This window comes from Tamandua tetradactyla, chromosome 1 (assembly GCF_023851605.1).
Source record: "Tamandua tetradactyla isolate mTamTet1 chromosome 1, mTamTet1.pri, whole genome shotgun sequence".
NCBI lineage: Eukaryota > Metazoa > Chordata > Mammalia > Pilosa > Myrmecophagidae > Tamandua > Tamandua tetradactyla.
This window is the reverse complement of record NC_135327.1, coordinates 117,440,541-117,447,568: the sequence shown is the minus strand read 5'-3', so window position 1 is coordinate 117,447,568 and position 7,028 is coordinate 117,440,541. Positions and strand designations below refer to the sequence as shown.

At 38.1% G+C, this 7,028-nt stretch overlaps 1 protein-coding gene across 3 annotated transcripts in view; it reads left to right on the top strand.

The window, feature by feature from the left end:
* Positions 1–434: 434 nt before the first annotated feature.
* Positions 435–7,028, top strand: part of MIOS (meiosis regulator for oocyte development) — a 61,966-nt gene continuing 55,372 nt past the window's right edge. For 2 of the 3 annotated variants that reach the window (XM_077123084.1, XM_077123065.1), the window contains exon 1: positions 435–637. The gene's annotated coding sequence lies outside the window, so the exon portion shown is untranslated. Of the gene's footprint in view, positions 748–7,028 lie in introns of all 3 variants that reach the window. The other variant, XM_077123077.1, reaches the window with a different exon arrangement.

Sequence of the window (7,028 nt, the reverse complement as noted above, 5' to 3'; positions counted from 1 at the left end):
AGCCCTATTCAGGCGCCACTCAAATAGTCAGTTTTCTGCAGGGACCATGTCTATTTTTGTTCACTCCAGTACCCCTAGCATTTCCTAACAGTACAGAACAGACGCCCAAGACACGCTAGTGGAATGAATGAACGAGTTGACCAAGTGTTGAATCAAATACCTTGGACTTTCAACTACATCGCCCACAATAAATTTCTAATAAAAACTAAAATTTGTTGAACGTGCTTAAGTGTGTGAGTTGATTTTGAAATCGATAAAAAGGGGCTCTGGGGTGCAATCCAAGTCCAAGACTCCCAGTTTCCACCGGCGGGCTCTACGGGCGGGACAGGGCCTGCAGGGAAGGCAGGGGCGCTCGGCCAGAAGGCGGGGCCTCCCAGGCAGCGGCTCCGCCCCGCCTAAGGGCGGGGCGATTCCCTGGGCGAGGGTGGGGCGGGACTCGTGCGTCGAGAACCCACCTTCCGAGGCCCAGGCGTGGTTGGCGCGGCCTCGAGATGCGGCTTTGGTCTCGTGAACCCTGGCCGTGTGGCCCCGGTTACTAGCCGCGCCGCCGCCATCTTGCCCGCGTGCCGGCTCCCGCGGCGGGAGGGGCGGCGACCAGCCCGGAAGTGGCTGTGCAGCGGCCCCGCTGCCACCTCAGGTCAGTGAGTGCGGCCCGGGCCACTTGTCCGCGCTTCCAGCGGTGAGGCCGGGGGCGAAGGCTCGGGAGCTCCGGCCGCCGTGACGGGCTTGGATAAACCCATTTGAACGGTGCGGGCGCTTGAGCTCCGGGGATTTGCGTTCCCCTCTGCGGGATAACCACGCTGGGCCTCAGGGGGCCGGGGGCTGCGAGCGGCCAGAGGGCGCGCGGGGACCTCCTCGGGGGCGCGGCGGGCTGCACTTCAGCCTGCGCCTCGGCGGGTTTGTTCAGAACCGCGTCGCCGCCTTTGACTAGAGACTGAGCCAGGTGTCTGGAGCGTGGGAGTCTCCTCAGAGTGTTGGTTTACCCGGAATATTAACAAGCCCTGCTCCAGTGTACACTATTAAATACTTCTTAAAGGGCCTACCACCCGGGCATTTAGCTCTGATCTCTTCAAATACGAGTAATTAAAATTTCTTAAGATGACGAGTAAAGCCAGTCGCGTATGCCATGGGCATTGCTACATTTCTTAACAAATGACTGCAGTTGCAGGCCTTTTGTATAATTACATTTTAAGGGAAAATTTGAATTTGTATAGTGCAGATCCATGAAGCTGGTGGGGGTGGGAATTTGAAACTTGCTGTTGTAATATGCCGTGGTAAGAAAGAAAGAAGAAAAAAAGGATGTGAAAGGTTGATTGGCTAACTTTGTTCGCTTAGTATTATAGATCGTCACTGTCCAATTAGCCACGTGGGGCTGAGAGAGTTTGCAGTGTAAAATACACATTGGATTTCCAAGTCTTGGTACAAAAAAAATAGAAATTCTCAATAATGTTTATGTTGATTAAATGCTGAAAGGATAATATGTTTTATATATTGGGTTAAATAAAATATATGTTTTAAATGAATTGTATCTATTTTTGCTTTATTTGATGTGGCTGCTAGCAAGTTTTAAATTATACGACTCTCACTGTTTTAGTTGCACAATGCTGTAGTAGATGTTCTGATGATGACCATGGAATCGGCATGGCTTTCTTTTGCTCAGAAACTGTTGATGGGAAGTGAACACTCGTTAAACTTTGAAGGTGAAAGTATAAAAATATAAGCCCTATTTTAGGTGAACTCCACTTCCTCAACCTCCAAGTTTTCAATGTCTTTAAAATTTGAACACATTAACTTCTGTGATAACATCTGTGTGATGTGAAGAGCTCATTTCATTGTTGTGACTACTTAAAAATGTAAGTAGGAAAGGTTGATTCTATCAGTTCGTGTCTTGGAATTTAGGGGTCTTGTCAAAGTTTTAGTTTCAGAGTAACTAGAGGTCTTCTCATTACAGGTTCAATTTTCTTTGTTCTACACTGAATTCCTAGCTGTCTTCATTCATGAATGAAGATTCATCTATGTTGTGTGTTGGATTGTGAAGAAATGCCTGTGTTAAGAGGGTCATTATAGAAGCACTTCTTTATACCATGTCAGCTTCGTGGTGCGCAACCTGGACAGCCTCATAGGGTTCCACCCTTAGAAGGGAATCGTGCTTGATTTAATGCTCTGCTTTTGGCATGTTGAAATACTTAATAGTCTTCCAGCAAGGGGTCCCTGCATTTTCATTTTTACTGGGCTTGGCACATTATATAGCTGATTCTGTCTCTGATGTGTAAGAGCCAAAATATGCTGGTCTTCACCCTATTCCTACATGAACCGAGGGTGTGCCAATCTCTCCCTCTCAAGTTCTGTTTTGTACAGGTTACTATTATCAAATTTGGTTGATGGTAATATCGTAAGTATATAACGTCAGAAGAAATTCTGGTGATTCTCCATTGAGAGTCATGTAAATTAAATAGTTTTAAAAATTACAGTGACACTTTCTGTTTGTGTTTTGTAAGAGGAGATTTTTCCATGGCATCAAGTTTTCATACCGCATTTTTTTAAACTTTTTTTTTTTAATTGGAGAAGTTGTAGGTTAACAGAAAAATCATACCGAGAGTCTCCATTTAACCCCCCTCATGCACAGTTTTCTCTATTAACATTTTACATTAATGTGGCACCTTTGTTACAGTTGATGAAACAATATTGTAATTATACTATTTACCACAATCTATAGTTCACCTTAGTGTTCACATTAGTGTTCACTGTTTGTGTTATATGGTTTTATGGCTTTTTTTAATTTTTTATTCGGGGAATATATTACAACCCAAAATTTTCCCTTATAACCACGTTCAAAATGTATAATTTAGTGATGTTAAATACATTCACAATATTGTACTACCATCATGACCAAACATTACCAAAATTTTTCCATACTCCCATCCAGAAACGCTTTACTGATTAAGCATGACTTCCCCATTCCCAGCTCCCACCCCGACCCTGGTAACCTGCACTGTAGTTTAAAAATTCCATAAATTTGCTTATTCTAGGTATTTCATTTAAGCTAAATCATATACTATTTGTACATCTGTTTCTAGCTTATTTCACTCGACATGACGTGTTCAAGGTTCGTCCTTGTTATACCATGAACCAGAATTTCATTCCTTTTTACAACTATCTAATGTTCCACTATAATGGATAAACATACCATATTTTGTTTAATCATTCATCTGCTGATGGACACTTGTGTTGCTTCCATCTTTTGGCAATTGTGAATAATGCTGCTTTGAACATCAGTGTGAAAAGATATCTTAGAGTACCTGCATTCAATTCTTGGGGTATATACCTAGAAGTGGAATTGCTGAATCATATGGTATTTCTAAACTTAACTTTCTGAGGATCCACCAGACTATTTTCCACAGCGGCTGCATTATTTTACATTCCTACCAACAATGAATGACTCTTCCTGTTTCTCCACATTCTCTCCAACACTTCTTTTCTGTTGTTGTTTTTTTTTAATAGTAGCCATTCTAGGGGATGGGAAATAGGCAGTTTGTGGTTTTGATTTGCATTTCCCTAATGGCTAATGATAATAAGCATCTTTTCATCTATTTATTGACTATTTATATATCTTTGAAGAAATGTTCAAATCTTTTGCCTGTTTTTAAATTGGGCTGTTTGTCTTCTCATTTTTGTGTTGTAGGATTTCTTTATATATTCTAGATCTTGAATCATTATTAGTTATTTCCACATTTTTTTACCATTATGCAAATTATCTTTCTATTTCCATGATAAACTCCTTTCATGCACAAAAGTTTTAAATTTTGATGGAGTACCGTTTATCTATTTTTTTCCCTTATTGCTTGTGTTTTGGGTATAATATCTAAAAAGCCATTCCCTAACACAATGTTTCCCTGTTTTTCTCTAGTAGTTTTATAGTTTTGGTTCTTTTATTTAAGTCTCTGATCCATTTTAGGTTAATCTTTGTATATGGCATGAGGTAGGGGTCCACCTTCATTCTTTTGTATATGGATATCCAGTTTCCTCAGCACCATTTATGGAAGAGACTATTCTTTGGCCATGAGGTAGACTTAGGGCCCATTTCAAAAATCAGTTGTCCATAGATGAGAGAGTTTATTTTTCTGAACCCTCAATTCTGTTACTCTATATGTCTGTCCTTGTGCCAACACCACACCATTTTGATTATGGTAGCTTTGTAATGAGTTTTAAAGTCGGGAAATGTGAGTCCTCCAAATATGTTCTTTTCCAGGATGGTTTCAGCTGTTTGGGATCTCATACCCTTCCATATAATATAATCACTGGCTTTTCCTTTTTTGCAAAGAAGGCTGTTAGAATTTTAACTGGAATTGAGTTGAATTTGTATATGCTTTGGTAGAATTGACATTTTAATAATATTCTTCCAGTCCATGAACATGGAATATCCTTCTATTTGATTTCTTACAGCAGTGTTTTTTAATTTTCCGTGTAAAAGCCCTTTATGTCCTTAGTTAATTTGTATCCTAGATATTTGATTCATCTAGTTGCTTTTGTAAATGGAAATTTTTCTTAATTTCCTCTTCAGATTGTTCATTATTAGTGTATAGAAACACTACTGCATTTTGTGTATTGGTCTTGTACCCCCATCCCTTTGCCAAATCCTTTTGTTAACTCTACTAGTTTTGTTGTGGATTTTTCAGGACTTTCTACGTATAGGATCATGTCACCTGCAAATAGTGAATGTTTTACTTCTTCCTTTATTTCTTTTTCTTGCGTGGTTGCTCTGACTAGAACTTCTAGTTCAATTTTAAATAATAGTGGAGACGGTAGGCATCTTTGTCTTGCTCCTCATCTTAGGGGAAAGCTTTCCGTTTTTCACCATTAAGTAAGATGGTTAGCTGTGGGCTTTTCATATGTGCCCTTAATCATGCTTTCTTCTATTATTAGGTTTTTGAGTGTTTTACCAAGAAAGGATGCAGGATTTTGTCACATGCCTTTTTTATGTCAATTGAGATCATGATGTGTTTTTTTCCTTCATTTTATTATTAATGAGGTCAATTACATTAATTGATTTTCTTATGTTTAACCACTTGTGCATACCTAAGATAAAACCCACTTGATCATGTGTAGAATTTTGTTACTGTGCTGTTCAGTACAGCTTGCTGTATTTTGCTGAGGATTTTTGCCTTTATATTTATAGGGGATAAAAATTGTAATTTTCTTTTCTTGGTAAAACTGTATGTCTTGGATATTGGGGTGATGTTTGCCACATAGGATGAATTAGGAAGTGACCCTCCTCTTCAGTATTTCAGAAGAGTTTGAGCAAGATTGCTGTTAATTCTTCCTGGGATGTTTGGGAAAATTCACTTTGGAAAAGCATTTTGTACTGGGCTTTTATTTTGGGGAGAATTTTGATTACTGATTCAATCTTTTTACTTGTTATTGATTTATTGAGCTCTTCTGTTTCTTTTCTAGCCAATGTAGTAGTAGTTTATGCATGTTTGTAGGAATTTGTCCATTTGATCTAGGTTATCTGATTTACTGGGATACAGTTCATAGTGTCCTTTCATCATCTTTGTATCTGTGGCACTGGTATTAATGTTCCCTCTTTCATTTCTGATTTTAGTTTAGTCCTCTCTCTATTTTTCCTTGTAATTTTTGCTAAAGATTTATCAGTGTTATTGATCTTTTCAAAGAAACATCTTTTGGTTTGGTTGATTTTATGTTTTTTCATTTTCTATTTCATTTATCTCTGTTGTAATCTTTGTTATTACCTTCCTTCTGCTCATTGTGGGGTTACTTTGTTCTGTTTGTCTAGTTCTTCTGGTTTTGAGGTTAGGTCTCTGAATTGAGATCTTTCTTTTTTTTAATGTAAATATTTGGAACTATTAAGTTTTCTTCTCTGCACTGCCATTGCTGCATCCCGTATGTTTTGGTAAGTTGTGTTTTGTTTTCATTGTCTCAAGGTATTTCCTAATTTTCTTGTGGTTTCTTCTTTAATTTCCACATGCCTGTGAATTTTCAATTTCTCCCTCTGTTCCTGATTTGTAGCTTCATTTCATTGCATTTAGAAAAGATACAAGATATGATTTGTTGATGTTCTTTGTGACAGTATGTGGCTTATCCTTGAGAATGATCCATGTGCACTATGGAAGAATTTGCTTTCTGCTGCTGTTGGGTGAATTGTTCTGTATATGTCTGTTAGAATTTAGTTGGTTTACAGAATTGTTCAAGTCTTCTGTTTCCTTATTGATCTTCTGTCAGGATGTTCTATCCATAGTTGAAAGTGGTATATTGAAGTCTTCTACTATTAAGGTAGAACCCATCTATTTCTCCCTTCAAATCTGTCAATATTTGTTTCATACATTTTGGGGCTCTACTGTTAGGTGCTCTGTGTTTATAATTGTTCTCTCTTATTGTTGGATTGACCCTTTTTTTAGTAATTAGTGTCCTTCTTTGTCCCTTGTAACAGTTTTTTACTTAAAGTCTGTTTTATTTGACATTAATATAGCTACCTCAGCTTTCTTTTGTTTACTAATTGTCATGGAATATTTTTTTCCATCCTTTCACTTTCAACCTACTTATGTCTTTGAATTTGAGCTGAGTCTCTTGTAAACAGCATATGGAATGCTATTTTATACATTCTGCCAATTTTTGTCTTTTGACTGGAGAGTTTAATTCAATTACATTTAAAGTAACTCCTGGTATGCAGAACTTTCTCCTGTGATTTTGCTATTTGTTCTTTATAATTCTTATACCTTTTTGTGCCTTAGTTCTTCTGTTAATGCCTGCTTTCATTTTATTTTATTTTTTGTAGAGTACAATTTTGAGTCCCTTCTCATTTCCTTCTGTGTATATCTGTTCTAGTTTGTTAGCTACATGAATGCAATATCCGAGAAACGGAATGGCTTTTAAAAAGGGGAATTTAATAAGTTGCTAGTTTAAGTTCTAAGGCCAAGAAAATGCCCTAATTAAAACAAGTCTATAGAAATATCCAATCAAACGCATCCATCCAGGGAAAGATACCTTGGTTCAGGAAGGTGGTAAGTTCA